This window comes from Myzus persicae, unplaced genomic scaffold, assembly GCF_001856785.1.
Source record: "Myzus persicae strain clone G006 unplaced genomic scaffold, MPER_G0061.0, whole genome shotgun sequence".
Classification (NCBI taxonomy): Eukaryota; Metazoa; Arthropoda; class Insecta; order Hemiptera; family Aphididae; genus Myzus; species Myzus persicae.
This window is the reverse complement of record NW_019100780.1, coordinates 322,909-338,637: the sequence shown is the minus strand read 5'-3', so window position 1 is coordinate 338,637 and position 15,729 is coordinate 322,909. Positions and strand designations below refer to the sequence as shown.

The following is a 15,729-nucleotide window of genomic DNA, read 5'->3' as shown; positions in this document are numbered from 1 at the left end:
TCGACACTCGACACTTGCTACTTGCCATTTAAGTCTTCAAGTTTTGAAGTGCCTAAACACGAATATTACCTAATTCAATTTCAAGTATCAAGTGGTAAAATGCTTTTAAATGTATATGTATCTAATCTATATGTCTTAATAATCTTTTTTATATTTTGATATAAGAGAATATGTGTTTAATAAAAAAATTAGATAAATTATTTAGTTATTAAAATGTTGATGCTAATAATAATAACCATTAAAAATAATTTTACAAAATTATAAAATAGATGTAATATTGGATTTAGCACTTATTATAGGTACTTGAACCATTTTTACAAATTTAAAATTTTGATACATTAATATAAATTATTAAAATGTTAAAATTAAAATTGCCTGTAAAGACCGATAAAGTACACAAGGTAAATAACTCAAAAACTAATCGTTCGAATTTTGATGTTGATACTCCAATATGTTAAGAAAAATTAAAAATGTAATTCAATTAATATAATTATTATATACAGCTATAAATCATAATTCATGAATATTAATATCATAATGGAAATTACCGAATACCGGGTTATAGTAAAATAAATACGGATCACAAATGACAATATTTATGGTTAACAATTTATATAATACTAGCTGCAGTTGATGAGACTCGAAAGCCCGTGAGACTCACGCATTGATAATTTTTTTATGCTTTATTATAGCTTCTGTTTGAATATAAAAAGTTCATTATTTATTTATAGTACCTATTAGGTACCTACGTGTAGTAGGGAAAAAATCATATATTCTTTTTAGAACGAACATGTCTGGGGCGAAACAAACGATGTGAAATGTTGTTGTCGTTACCCATATAGGTAGAAAAAAAAACACAAATCCATTTTATGATAATAGTGATGAAGATAATAACAGCGAATAAAGAATGCGAATACAAGAGTACTCAATGCACTATAATGATACGAAAAAAAAAAAAGTAGAAGAAATGAAGTATAGACGGAAAACGAACAGCCAACCGCACGATGAATATAAGTGACCGGCCTAGCGTGCGCCCGGTGGTAGGGCAGAAGTTATAAAAGGAACTGGTGGCAATGATCTTGGACGCAGTGCAGTTTACCAGTCCTTGACCGATGTTGCGCCGTGCACTGGTGTCATCACTACTGTTACGATTATAGGACGATCCGGTCTCCGAGACTTCAACGCTTCCGCGTACACCGACTACGGTTTACATTTTTCGTACATATTATTTTTTTTTTCTTTTTGTATTGTAAATTCCGCATTGTAATAAAGTAATTTTACGTATATTATACTGCATTTATAGTGATTAAAATTATACGTAAATTGTGTAAACATCAGAGTAGTTTAGTGTGAATATTGGTGGAACGGGTATACTACGGCGGCAAGTGCATAGGACGGCCCGTGAAGGCAGAAATTGTAAGTACATTATGATCATTCATATTTATTAAACAACATTATAATTGGTATTATTCACTAGTTCTCGATCACTTTAATTGTGTAATATATAATAAAAATGCATCTATTGACCTCAATAATAATGGTAAAATCATCAATGATGATATAGGAGCTATCAATTTTTTAAAAAATAAATTTATTTCGTATAAGAATATAAATTAACCATACCTATTAATATTTATGCTATGTTACTATATGTTTACATTTGATGTTTCTTGAATATTATTATACATTTACGAATATTTCTTTAGTCATAAGTCACAACACATAACTAAAAAGCAGGGGTGCGGATCCAGAGGGTAGCATGGGGACAAGTGCCCCTTTTATTCACAATAAAAATTATAATATAACTTTTCATTAATTGTTAAAAATCAGCATCGTAAAAGTGTTTTCATTTAAGTGCCTCATCCGCACAGAGTTTCTGAATCCTCCCTTGCCCGATAGTTATACCTTTTAAATTTAACTTTTAATATTAAATAATTTTAAAAATGTAAATTAATGTCAAATTGTTAAGTTTTATTTAACCAAATCTTTTCATAAAAACTCGAAAATTTCAAATATTGAAATTTTGAATGTACAAAAACTAATATGAATAAAAATATATTAATAACGTTTTAATAAATAGTAGGTAAATCTGAATGTTTTGAGATTTATCATTAGAAGTATAAAAAGTCCTAATTTCCTCCAATGAAGAAAATCATTGTTCGCATGCCCGCCCATTTCTTGTAAAATTAATGACTGTCATTGAGAAATTGATGAAAGATGATCCATGTAATTATGGGAACCACGGCAGTATAACGGTTAAGGATCAAAAATTGTAATGATCGCCAAAATAAATAAGTAAATGAAAAATGTTAACAATACGTTTATTTGTATACGATATAACAAGTAGGTAGGCAGAACATTTTTTTAAAATTATTTATTTAGAAAAATGTTTCTCCGCCATTATGTCATCTAAACTTATTGTTAATATGGAATTCAATATTTGTACATTTGGAAAATAGATAACAATAATAAAAGTAGTATTACGAAAATATTACAGTGTTTGACTACAGTACATGTAGGTACCTACTTAACTATAACATTAGGTAGGATAAAATTATACTACTACGTTATAAAGTATTTACATTTAAGAATATAAAAATATAGGTAGTACTAGTGTACTACCAATTAATTATTATTACAGTATTAATATTCAACACAATTAGTAAGTACTAGGTAGTGACTTTCGCTACGACATTAATAATATAAATATTGAAAAATTGTAACGATAAAACATGTTAATAATACGGTTGACCTACTACACCGATGTGCGTTTTATAACTGTGCTGGCACTTGGCAGCCAGCCCACATCGTCACCCACATGTACGCTAATGACAAACGCAAATGAGAATTCGATTATGCCGTCGTTTTCCGGAACACTTTCCATTGTGGTGGTGTCCTCTATGCCCAATGGCTTAACACACGCGCGTGTATTATAATAATAATATGTTATTGGCGTAAATTATTTAACCGTATGAATTTTTTTTCGTCCATTATTAGCCGTCTAAAATTGATCGCGTGTTTTTCCAACTTGACCTAGTGCCAGAGGTAAAAATCGGAATAAAAAAAAAATCCCCGGCGAAGATAATCCGATTCGATCGTTAACCATACACCGGCACTCCAAATCACGAGTAATTTAAGTAAAATGCTCTTACGGCACCGGAATCAACCCGACATTATATTATTATGTTTCCAGTGTTAAAAATGTGCCATCGTCATTATTTACTTTCAGCCCGTTAATTCCCACTCGTCTTCGCAGCAACAGTATTCGCTGTTTGGTGAAAAATATAATAATAATATAATGATCGGACACATACCGTTTGGGTTTGGCGTGTGTGCGTTTTTCTTTGTGTATTCAACACAATCGCTTAGAATTAATATTTTAGATTCTGAGCAGAGCGATGAATGCATTTAAAAACTGAAGTAATAAAAACACCGAATTAGGTATACAAAATGTATCATTATTGTCGGTATTTTAGTAGCAGTAGATATAAACATAAACGTTTATTGGTCGATAAAAATAAAATTATATTTTAAGTATATAATTGGTTATTAATATTTTATATGATATAATATTATAATATTCGGGTATAACTCGATCATTAAGTCAAGTTAACCGTTAGGCATGAACATCTAGGTAAATAGTTAAGAGACCACACAAGTACAATTATTGGTTTCCCTGTCTTACACATGATACATCGATGTGTATAATAACACCTCTCTCAATATTTCAATAATTTGTGAATACGTTTTTGGGATAGGAGGGGTGTTCAGGAAGGTATTATAATTACTTATTGTACTAACAATTATCATAAATAATAACATTGGACATCTATGTTTTGCAAAAAAAAAAATATTTTTATTTTTATTACCAAGAAAATAATTAATAATAATTATAAATAACAAAAATTTAAAAAAAATTAAATACCAATAACTTTCTTAAAAATTAAAACAAAGCTTCTGACAAAACACAGATATTCAAAATATTTCTGGAAACTCTCTAGACACAATAAGTCGTCTAGTTGCTGAAGAAATTATTTTTGTTTAGTAATGTACTGATATTTCAGCATCCACAGAAGTGTTAATGTCCGACACAAATTAAAGTTTTTTTTAAAAAAAATTAACGAATGTTAAATAATAATTCCATATTTATATATTGTTGAATTTAAATTTTAAATTTAATATAAACTTTAATACATTTCTATAATGGTTTTACTATTAACATTTGTAGCTGAGGCGACCAACTATTCTCTAGGAAATACATATTAAGAGATGATAATTTATACTTACCAACTTTGTATTTATAGGCTACAGTTGCAACTAAACTATTATATGGAAATAGTAGACACAAAAAAAACAGTTTTTTGGTAGTTTCAAATAAACGACATTTTTCAATACTAAAAAAATAAGTAATTACTATCCAGTATCCATCCAACAACATACTATGGTATATTTAATTTCGTTTGAAAACTGTTACAGAAAGTTAGATAAGAATTAATTTAGTTATTCTGTCACTATTTCTTCCAATAATTTTTAAACTCGCACGTATTCGATTTATTTAAACTATTACTGTCCGGTAGTAACAAACACGACGAACCAATTATTAATATTTGTATTACAGTTAAATGAAGGTACCTGCATTTATTGTGTATTAAAATAGGTGACAATCAAAAACACGAAACCGCACGAATTCAAACACCAGATAGGTACGCCATGTGGAACAAACATCAATGAACGATTATTATTAATATTTACCGTTTTGCGGTGTTGTAGAGCAACATCGTCTGAGCATCTCAGGAAGTAAAATCAAAACTGCAAAGTCATTGACTTTGCGGTTTGCGGTATTTCACTTTTTTCCCATTTCTTGCGATATAGTTTTGTTTCATATTTTAATTTTTAACACTGCACATTATTGTACTTGTACATAAATAGGGTGTGTGCGCAGGTAATAATAAAATATCAAAACAAGTTTTTACCGGATCGTATAATAATCGTAATATCATGTAGTGTCTGTATCATTACTGTCGACTTGCGTCGCCGCAGCTTACCACGGTCATCATACTTTGGCGAGCGCGAATACCGATACACCTAGAACTGTAATAATATCATCATTATAATGTAAAGTGACGCATTGTATGGCAATCGAGTATGTAACACTCGGGCTGCTGCAGAATTCGACTGTTTAACATCGCACCCGTTGGCGTATAATAGTAATAAAAATGGAGGTAGCAATGATCAGAATTTCCAGAAGCCACGGACTCGGATCCACTCGGCGACCATTGTCGTAGCCGGTCGGCAGTTTTAAAATCAATGCATCTAGTAGCTGTAGACGCATGTACATTACAGTGCATCGGTGCAACCATGTATACTCCAGTAATGAGTTGAATCATCACTAATTCATAGCGCATAGGTAGCACTCACGCACGCACACACACGCACTTGAACATAATATGCACTCGCACGTTGTACAAAGCAATATTGTGAACACACATCGACACGTGTGCGCGTGTACAACGCACAAGGTTCGAAAATGTGTGTACCGAAACGTACGTCTATAATGTGGTACAGCGTCCCACCTATACAATTACACAGGTAGTTTTTGTTTTGGGCCTGCAGTACCTACCCACATATAGGTGTACAATGTAGTAGCATAAAGCTCCGGGAAAAGAAGACGAAACGTCGTGGCTCCATCGAAATCGGCCGTTCATAAAACGCGAGTAACGAGTATCGTACCGACACTGTGTTTATGATAAACTTAAAAAAATACATGATAAATGGGTGGGTAAGACATCGAGTGTGTTCAAGGAATCATAAACGCGACGACTAGAATACACAAGGCGTACCCATAATCATTGTGCGTCTCATGTCGTCGATTCGTGAACGCAAACCGCAATTTTCTCGTAGCCTCCACCTGCAGCGGTCTCGTGCTGCGGAAAACTCTCAACGAGCTGCCAGTCCGTACGATAATAATTACCATTATTATTCGACTTGTCGCTCTGGCCGACCAGCAGGTACTGCGCGAGACCGACCATCACGTCCGTCGTGTTATTATAATGATACGATCGGCTGCAGTCCGTTTTGTCTATCTCGTGTGCGCGTGTGTTCTATAGGATATGATCCAATTATTACGTGTGTTTGTCTAAAAATAACGTTAGCGCTATTTCGAGATGAACTCTTTCGGGTGATGATGTGCATAAAGTGTGAGTACGTAACATGCGAGCCGACAAAAACAATAAACCGGTTTGCGCGCGTTTTCAGAGTGTTCCGTCGTCGTATATGTGAAACTTTGACTCCCGCGGGGGTAATTGCCCAGTTCACGGTATACGCGTTATAAACCAGTATATGGAGATGATATTATATACGTGGGTCCCGTTACGTTTCGGTTTCGTTCTACCGTTTCCGTGATTTTTTTTCCGATATAAATTGTGTACCTGCGACTCAAAATCAAGGGGTGTTGGCGGGAATTGATCCACTTATAATTGTTTTTAAGTGATAAAAGATATTATAATGATAATATTATAGGTATTAAGCTCTGCGGCATAAATCACAACGACACCGTAAATAAAGATGATATAAATACCGTTATTGGACATTCTGTATTATTTTATACGATAGTAATAATTGTTTAACACTTTTGTCTATTTGCTTTTAAAGACCCTTTTATGATATATTATCAATAATGTATGGGTTAAATATTTAAATATTTTCTACATTTTATAAAATGTAACATTATCTAAGGCCCATGATTAGAACAAGTTTTCAAATAATATAAATATACACTTATTTGCAGTACGGCATTAGATGTTTAGTTTGACGACCTAAAACTAGAACGGAAATTATAACTTTTTTTAATTTAAACATTAGAAATATTTCAACAGTACATTTGTCGGTTAGTTATTACTTGTTAGGTATTGTAAGTACAGTTTATTTCTTTTTAATCATATGTTATTCTACATAGTGTTCATGCATAATATAATTTATTTTAATATATTAATATGTATGTTGTACAATTAAAATTTGTAAAACAAATAAGCAATATTGAAAATTGGTGGCGCGTGTAGACTCCTAAGTACCTATGCCCGAAAAAGTGACCTAGTAATATCTAATAAACATAATAATGAAATAATTACGGTTGGTGGACCTATGTTTACTGCTAAACGTTAATTATCTGGTTTAAATAAATACCTAGTACAACTAATAATTAATGAAAACCCGACATGTGTGACTCGGATTTTAGTATTTTAGTACTTACTGTATTTTGGCATTTCAAAACATATATTAAAATAAATTAATGCTAATTATAAACAATTTGATCAATTCAAACGTTTTGTACGTAGCCACGTAGGTGTAATCAAACACAGTATATTACTTAATTCTTTTCATCATAAATACCTGAATAAATTAAAAAATGTTTATTCATAAGTTACAAATTATAGCTTAAATGATAAAACTATGTTACAATAGTTGTCAATATAATTTTTTATATTAATATTAAAATAATAACTATATAAAGATTAATTCTAAAATCGTTCAATAATTTATCATTAATATTTTTCAAGAGAACAAATATTTTTGAAATGCAAATCATGAAGTAAAAACACTTGTTTATTATATTTTCCTGTTTGTTCTACAATCCGTCCATGTTGTTTTTTTTCTTTTTGTGTATTGTAATTTGTAACGATAAATTAAGGCCAATGAAATCGATTTCGGCAAACGATCGTCCTGAATAATATTTCTAGTACAAATCCATTTTTTTTTTTTTTTATCGTACCTCTACCTACTTACATCATCTCATTCACACTGGATGTTTCAATATTATAGGCAGGTATACCAATTAATCTGAAATCGTCAGTTTTCACTTTTGAACTAAAATTATTTGACAATCAATCTTAAAAATGTGCATGCCATAGCAAAATAATATTTTGGAACATTTTTTTTTATAATAATATATCATTAATGACGACTGACGAGTTAATAATATTATAGGTTTTAAGATGAATGTTTTTTTTCTCGTAACAATGCACATCGATGGAAGTGTCGGCTTCTCATGGCGGCCCTCGTTGACTTCTAATGACGGGTCGTAAATGATAAAAAAAGAAAAATACATTTATATATATTTGTACGTGTGTGTGTTTGACTTCGGAATAATACACCTGCAGTGGGTTCGTGAACAATGAAATGCGTAAGGTCGAGGAGGGTGAGCGGGTATTCACATTCGTTGTTGCCGTAATGGAATTCGCACTGCACATGAGAACCGACCACATCGTTTACCTGCACAATTCGAAGGGGGGGGAATTGTTCATAAAAATTGTTTTGAACTTAATGTTTTCGATCAATAATGTTTTCTTTGTGCGGGGCTTAAAATAAGAAACATGTATTATTGTATTATATATATATATATGCTTCCAAGCAATTAGTAACGGCAACCAGGATTCTATGTGGAATGTGAAGTGGTACGATGGGTACATTGCAAAAACTTAACGGGTGTTATTACTTTCCGGGGGAAGTATGTAGAAAAAAACGGCGAACATCGATGTGTATATATTATTATCGACCACTCGCTTAATTAGTTATAGTCGCAGCAGTAAAGCCGGTATTTTACGGCGGGAAAATTCGCAACGTCAAATGTGTTTTTCAACCGTCTGAAATAAGGCTATTGATATCTCTGGTCGGAGATGGCGCCGCACCCAAGGGGGTGGACTATGTGTGCTCGTGCCTCCCGGGGAGCATGTCAAATGTCGAATTAATTGAAAATTTTGATTTTTCTGTCAATTATGTTTTTTTTTCGATTACGATATTTTTTTCAGTAGGATAGTAAGTTGCAGTAAATTAAGTGTTCCCTATTGCGGCAACATATGGTAGGTAGTAATTTTCTGATCTCGTACTCTCTATGGTTGGTACGTACACTAAAACATATTAAACTTATGTATGTTTTTTTAATACGATAATAATACGTAGATTGTTAGTTATTGGCGATTGTATACTGAACGAGCAAAGTTATTTAAACGTCGATTTTTTCGTTATTACTATACATAAATGTATGCACTGTGCATCATGCACATTTACATTACTATATCGGTACCCTTTAACTGCACGTTCCATAATTCATATGGGAATATCGTTTTGGACCGCAATTGTACGTTTTAACGATGTATATGTGTGGTTTCTAAATGGAAAAAACAACAAACGATTACTCGCATTATCGATGCAAATCCCGAGTGGATTAAGACTTATGAAAAAAGAAAATGATTTGTTTTGTTTGTATACGAACCAACCAGCAGGATACTTTTGTAGTTATATTAGACCCCCTGGACGGATGAACTCCATATTCTTCGTCCATCTAATTAGCTACCTATACCAGCTATCGGATAAAATAAAAAATCAGAAGTCATCTTCTTGTTTTTCCAATATAGTTTTGCCTGTCAATCGATATTTTGCTCAATATATAGGTATAAAGTGATTAGTGGTGTACTGCATATACGGTATATAATACATGTATGTATTATATACAGATACGTACCATATGCACATAAATGGATATTATTTTATTTTATTTTTGTAGTTTGAAATATGTGATTCACAAATGAGCGAATCTATATGAAACAAATTAAAAACAATAAGCATCGTATATAATCTCATGTAAGAAGGTATAAACACTATAAACGTAACTCAATGAATATAATATTCGGCATCAGTTATTGGTCTAATTAAATAGGTAGTTCTTGGAAGACTTGAAGTTAACTATATGAAGCTATACTAGGTAATTAATTTATCATCTTTACTGCGCTGTATACTAACAGTTTTTTCTCTGCTCGGCTTTTGAAATGAAAATTCCGTAACGCTGTATTAAGTCGTACCTATTTAATAAAAAAAAGTATCCATGCGTATAATACAAGCTCGGGAATGTGAATAAAATGATAAATCTATTACGATAAACATTTTGCCGTGTCCTCTATATAATGATGGGTTAAAACACTTTAACGATCTCGAATATGAACCATACGTCGTAAATGTATTATACTGTAACGTAAACACTAAATAAATAAAGAATAAGCAGAAAAAAATACAATTTTCGATAAGTAGGTCTCACAAAATAATGATATCGAACATTCCACGCGATATTATACCGAAATCAAACACGCACAGGTATTATTTTCGATAATAATACGTATGTCAACTGCCGTACACAATATTGTATTTAAACCAACACAACGGTATAAGAATATTTTATATATTTACTATTTAGTGATATATTTACCGATGCATCTTATTTTAACAGGTGTGCTGAAATTCCTATTGTGTTTATATTATATAGTATATACAATGCGAGTTGAAACTTGATCAAAATATTTGTTCACATCATAAAAATCATTTATTATTACAACAATCACTTGATATTATAGGTACATATTAAATTACTTAGCGACCTCTTATACAGTTATACTTGAAAACGAGTATAAATTGACGACGTTCAAATTTATTTTAATTCAACCACTAATTATAAATAATTTTAAACATATATTATAGGAGTACGCATGGGGCGATGCAGCTACATACCCTGAACGGCCTGAATGAAGGTTCGTTCCTCTCGAAAACAGAAAAGATAAAATACTATTGTATAAGAGTTCTATTATGCTTATTGCTTATAACACGTCCATGAACATTGCGTGTTTAATGTTCATTAATTGTTTATCCATAATTATTTTATGATGATAATTATATTATATTACGACAAATAAAGTGGGTTAAATCACCCACTTAAATCAGGTTTCCACTTTGTTAACCCAAGTAAAGTAAAAAATTAATTGTTAAAATAACGTACAATACGATAATTTAATATAATGATATTTTCATAATTTTAAACGCTTAAAATAACGTTTACGGAACGTTTGGTGCCGAGTTTTGCGCAACAAAAATAATTATATTAATAAGTTAGAAAACATCGTGTACCATCCACGTAAAGTTTTTACTTCTTGGAATGACAACAATACAACATATATTTTTAAAAACATACATCTAAGCAGAACGTCATATTATAATATTTATTATTCGTAGTTTTTGGATCCATGAAAATCAAATTTCGGACGAGTAGGTATTACATTGTCATTAGTTGTAGGTAAGTATTTAAAGATTTTAAAGTATATAACTCATAAAATACTCGTCCAAAATTCTTGTTTTATTTATCGAAGACCGAAGTACTCCGAAAATATTCTGCTTTAGAAATTAAAAAAAGGAATTAATAATGCATGTTGACGTTAAATAAAGTATAAAATTAAAAAAAAAAAAATACCGATAAAAATAGTAACAATTTCTTTTTTCTCCAAAAATGCATTTTGTTTTGTAATGACTGTAAATTATGTGAAAAAATATTGTAAAAACGTTTATAGTCTTTGGAATAATGAGTGGTATTCTAAATGAATCATCCAGTGTATACTATTATTTTTTTGCATAAATCCTGCTCAAGACTTTTGGGTTTCGAAATCATGTTCCGATAAGCATAATATATAATATACACTTCAGTTGCGATTGTATCGATCAATTACCCTGCACAGGAGCATTCGACCTACACCGCGGTACGTCTACAATACGCTTACTTAAACCTATATATGGCTATATCTATATTATTATTACACATTATTCGAGCAGACTATATAATATTGTTATAGCACTATCGGATAAAATATTATATTATCCATGTATGATTTCTCGAAACACCGAAGAAGACGATTTCACGATTTGAGCGGAAACTGATTAGCACAGAATTTGGAATGCGTTTTCGACTGACTCAGTACGATATCGTTGCAGATATTATATCAACGGCGTGTCGTTTACTTTATCGGCGGCACACGTTTTGACTAATGAAAACAATCGGAAAACGATCATTGCAGTTATTATATTATAATATGCGTATTAATAAGTGCCTACCTAAATATATATATATATATATATACGCCGACATCCACGACCGGCGACCGCAAGACCGAAAGACTTGGGATAACCTAGAGCGATCGTCTGTTTCGACGGAATATCGCAATGTCGTTGACATCATTGCTGAAGACACTCCGTGGGGTGTGAAAGAGGGCCGGGGGAGTAATTGGTTTTGCTTTCTGTGGCGTACCTATAGAGTTATATATTATATTGTCAGGAATATACGCACAACCGGATTGTCCATATAAAATATACACACACATACATAATATACAGGGTGTTTCATCAAGTATCCCTATTTTTCCATTTAATAATGAGTACCTACTTCAAATTATGAATTTTTAAGTATACTTGAAGATAATATTTATTAACCTCATGTTCGAATTTGGAGTCAGGGAAGTAGTGACATTTTTAAAAAACAAAAGGTGGGTTCTTATTTGAAAAACAGAATTACTTGTCAAGGCGCAAACTTTTCATAAATAATAACAAATCTCAAGAAGTTAAAAATATAGTCTTTGAGTCCAAAAATCAGAATTTGGATACATTGGTTATTTTAAAATATAAATTTAATAAAATGGGGGTACGCATGTTTGGCGAATCATACTGTATAGTGTATATTGTATATGGGTAGTGGCCAGTGGGTAAGCACAACTTGTTTCCAGAAGTATTTGTATTCTCCCTCTGCCTCGACATCTCGTTCGTCGTACATAATTATACGTCAAATGACATTTGACAGAGGCAATTATTATCGTTTCGGACGGTACGGCGTAACGATATAATAATATTATACTTATATAGGCGACGCTATTGCCGCACATCAACGCATAACATATATTATAATAATACATAATATCATATATATTATATATTTATATTATATACCTACCACCTAGACCCATACATAGGCATATAATAATATTTATTATGTTTGTGTCTCACATTATAGGTATAGGTATACTGCACATACATATTTATATATCATTTATTATCGATAATAATGTAACAATGTCGCGAACCAACACACGTCATAATACACGTGCATATATTATACTTGTATACATTATTATTATTATTATTATTAAATGCGTGTGTGATATCCGTCGTTTAGACGTCTCGACGTACCTATTTAATATAATATAATATTATTATTATGTACGGCTCGGCCCGGCGGGGTTAATGTCCGTCGGTTTGTGGTACATTAGTTCTTGTGGGAAACCGGCGGCGACGGTGTGCACACATACACCATACATGAGTATATATTATTATTATTTTATTATAATATATGTACACTTTTCCTATAGGTTTCTCCGACGAACACGTGTATCGTCGTCGGAAAAGCGAACGTTTACTTGCACCGTATAGGTACCAGGTACCTACAGAGGTATATATAGTCGTCGAAGGTGACTCGCCGGAAAACCATAATAGGTATATATAAAACACGATATCATCGTCAGAATTATCCACGGCGGAAAATAAAAGTCTAACGATCATCATAATATTATCCCGATTGCACTAGACACTGTGTATTTGAAGCCAGCGAACAATATATGACGGACAAACAGATTAATTATGGCCTCGTCATCTTACGGGCCTATTTACTATTTTCTAAGACGATGTATATGCCACATTGGTACCTATATAGTCACCAATAGTTGCTTAATTCGCACACAGCTCGTTTGGGTGTAATTCGATTGAAATAATCCATAATATATACATAGAATATAGATATATATAATATATCGTTATAATGTGTACCTACTCGTCCTACTCCTACCCCGTGTCAAATTAATAAATTTATAAACACTTTAAATACTTTAAAAAAATCGTTTTGGAAAAACATAAAATAAAAAATGAAAATAAATCACAATTCTAAATGGTTTCAATATTAGATAGGTACGTATATATTGATTCACGCGGTTGTAGGTTGTCGGCAATCTGCGTGGAATTGGTACGAGAAAACGTTCATGGAAAATCGTTTGTCCGTACATACAAAATATAGGTAAAAATACCTAATTTATATTTAAACGCGAAATTATTGTTGAGGAGAATATAATAAAATAAAATTAAATATGATTCGCCCGTGATAGTACCGACATTTTTGCTGCACTTTCTACTTATATTGTAAATAACAACGATTAGGTGCGGGGTACTTATGTAGATCGTAGCTGATAGGTACCATGTTGTTGTATTATATTGGACTGATTATTGACAGAACAGTTCGATTTGAATCGGAGCATTTGTGGATGCAAAAAAAAAATGCCCAATCTTTAGTTCAATTAAACCGACAAATATTCATATAATATGCTATAATAACATCATCGATGCATCCGTCAAAATCCAAATGGTTGGATGATTTTCAAGACCGTCGGTATAAAAAATTTATTTTTACTGGAAACTTATTATTACCTATGATATAATCTAAAAACCATAATTAATGTTATGTTCGTTAACAGTATTGCAGCAGCTGTATAGCAGAGACTGCACCACGTATACCTCTATATACTCGTGAATCGTGATACGGTTATGTTTCGTTTTGATTATTAAACGTATTCATTAACTAGGTCACCACCGTCGTATCATTCAAATATTTTTTATCCACTGTGTTCTAGTGACAATTTAATACAAACCAATGAACAAAAGACCATCAAGAATAATTCGAGGCGTTTTACTTTCTTCTTCCTGACAGCCTTTATAATGTTATACAAAAACCAGAAGGCTCGTATATATGTATAAAGTATCTATATATAGCTATTATAATGATCCGTTATATTTGATATTTCACTTATTTCTTTTCATCCGAAAATACCTACATATTAACCAGACGATGAGCACATTCTAGGTCATTTGAAGAGTAGTGTTCGAATTCGATTATTTATCTACTATAGTTTATATACCGGCACGGCGCGGCGTGTTAAATGTGATTCGTATATGATTCGTGACTTCGGCGGGTAGTATGGACAGTATTGACAAGCTTCACAAATTATGACGATATTTCGAAAAGGGAAAACATAGTATTTTAAGTGCACAGTTGATTATGTAGGTACTAAAAAAAAAAAATGCCTATTATAATATTAGGTAGGTATTCATTTTTTTTAATTTTTATAAATATAATATTATTATAATTGTTTAAAAAGTAATTTGATCAAACAGTTATTCGATGATTATAATGGTAAATAATATCATTGATTCAATTCTGAAATAAAATATAATCAATTATCTAAAGCCATTTATAAACTTTGTTTGATGATTCAACAGATGTATGATAAAACACAATCATTCTTAATGGGTATAATGTAAAATGATATCCTTTCCATTATCACTGCCCCCCATGTATTTAAAGTTTTTTATTTTTCAAAATATCCAATTACATTATTGAATATTATAATTATTATAATAGTATTTTAACGGTGTATTGATTAGTTACTGATCTCCATTGGTAATTGGCAATTGTTTCGTTTCAGTAGATATAGCAACTAGAAACGGGAGTTGTGTGCGGGCGCTAAACGATGCGAAAAGAAATAGGTAGGTAAATCGTGGGGGACGACTGTGTACGGTGTGACCCAGTAAACGAATGCCAAATAGACAATAATAATGATAATAACAAGAATGATAAAAAAAAATAAAGAGATAGAACTGGACCATAATAGTATAGGCACTACCTACGTACGGCAGATGCCATTTTAATAATGATGACGTTCACTGCCGTATTCATCAGTAACGGATTCATTTATGTTCACCTAAGAGATGAGAAGATCATGACGGCGGCTTTCATGAATATATTGGATCAGATTAATTTGTCACGCA

At 31.7% G+C, this 15,729-nt stretch overlaps 1 protein-coding gene across 1 annotated transcript in view; it reads left to right on the top strand.

The window, feature by feature from the left end:
- Window positions 1–1,087: 1,087 nt before the first annotated feature.
- Window positions 1,088–15,729, top strand: part of LOC111042936 — a 39,588-nt gene continuing 24,946 nt past the window's right edge. Inside the window, exon 1 of the mRNA XM_022327679.1 lies at window positions 1,088–1,416. The gene's annotated coding sequence lies outside the window, so the exon portion shown is untranslated. The remainder of the gene's footprint in view (window positions 1,417–15,729) is intronic.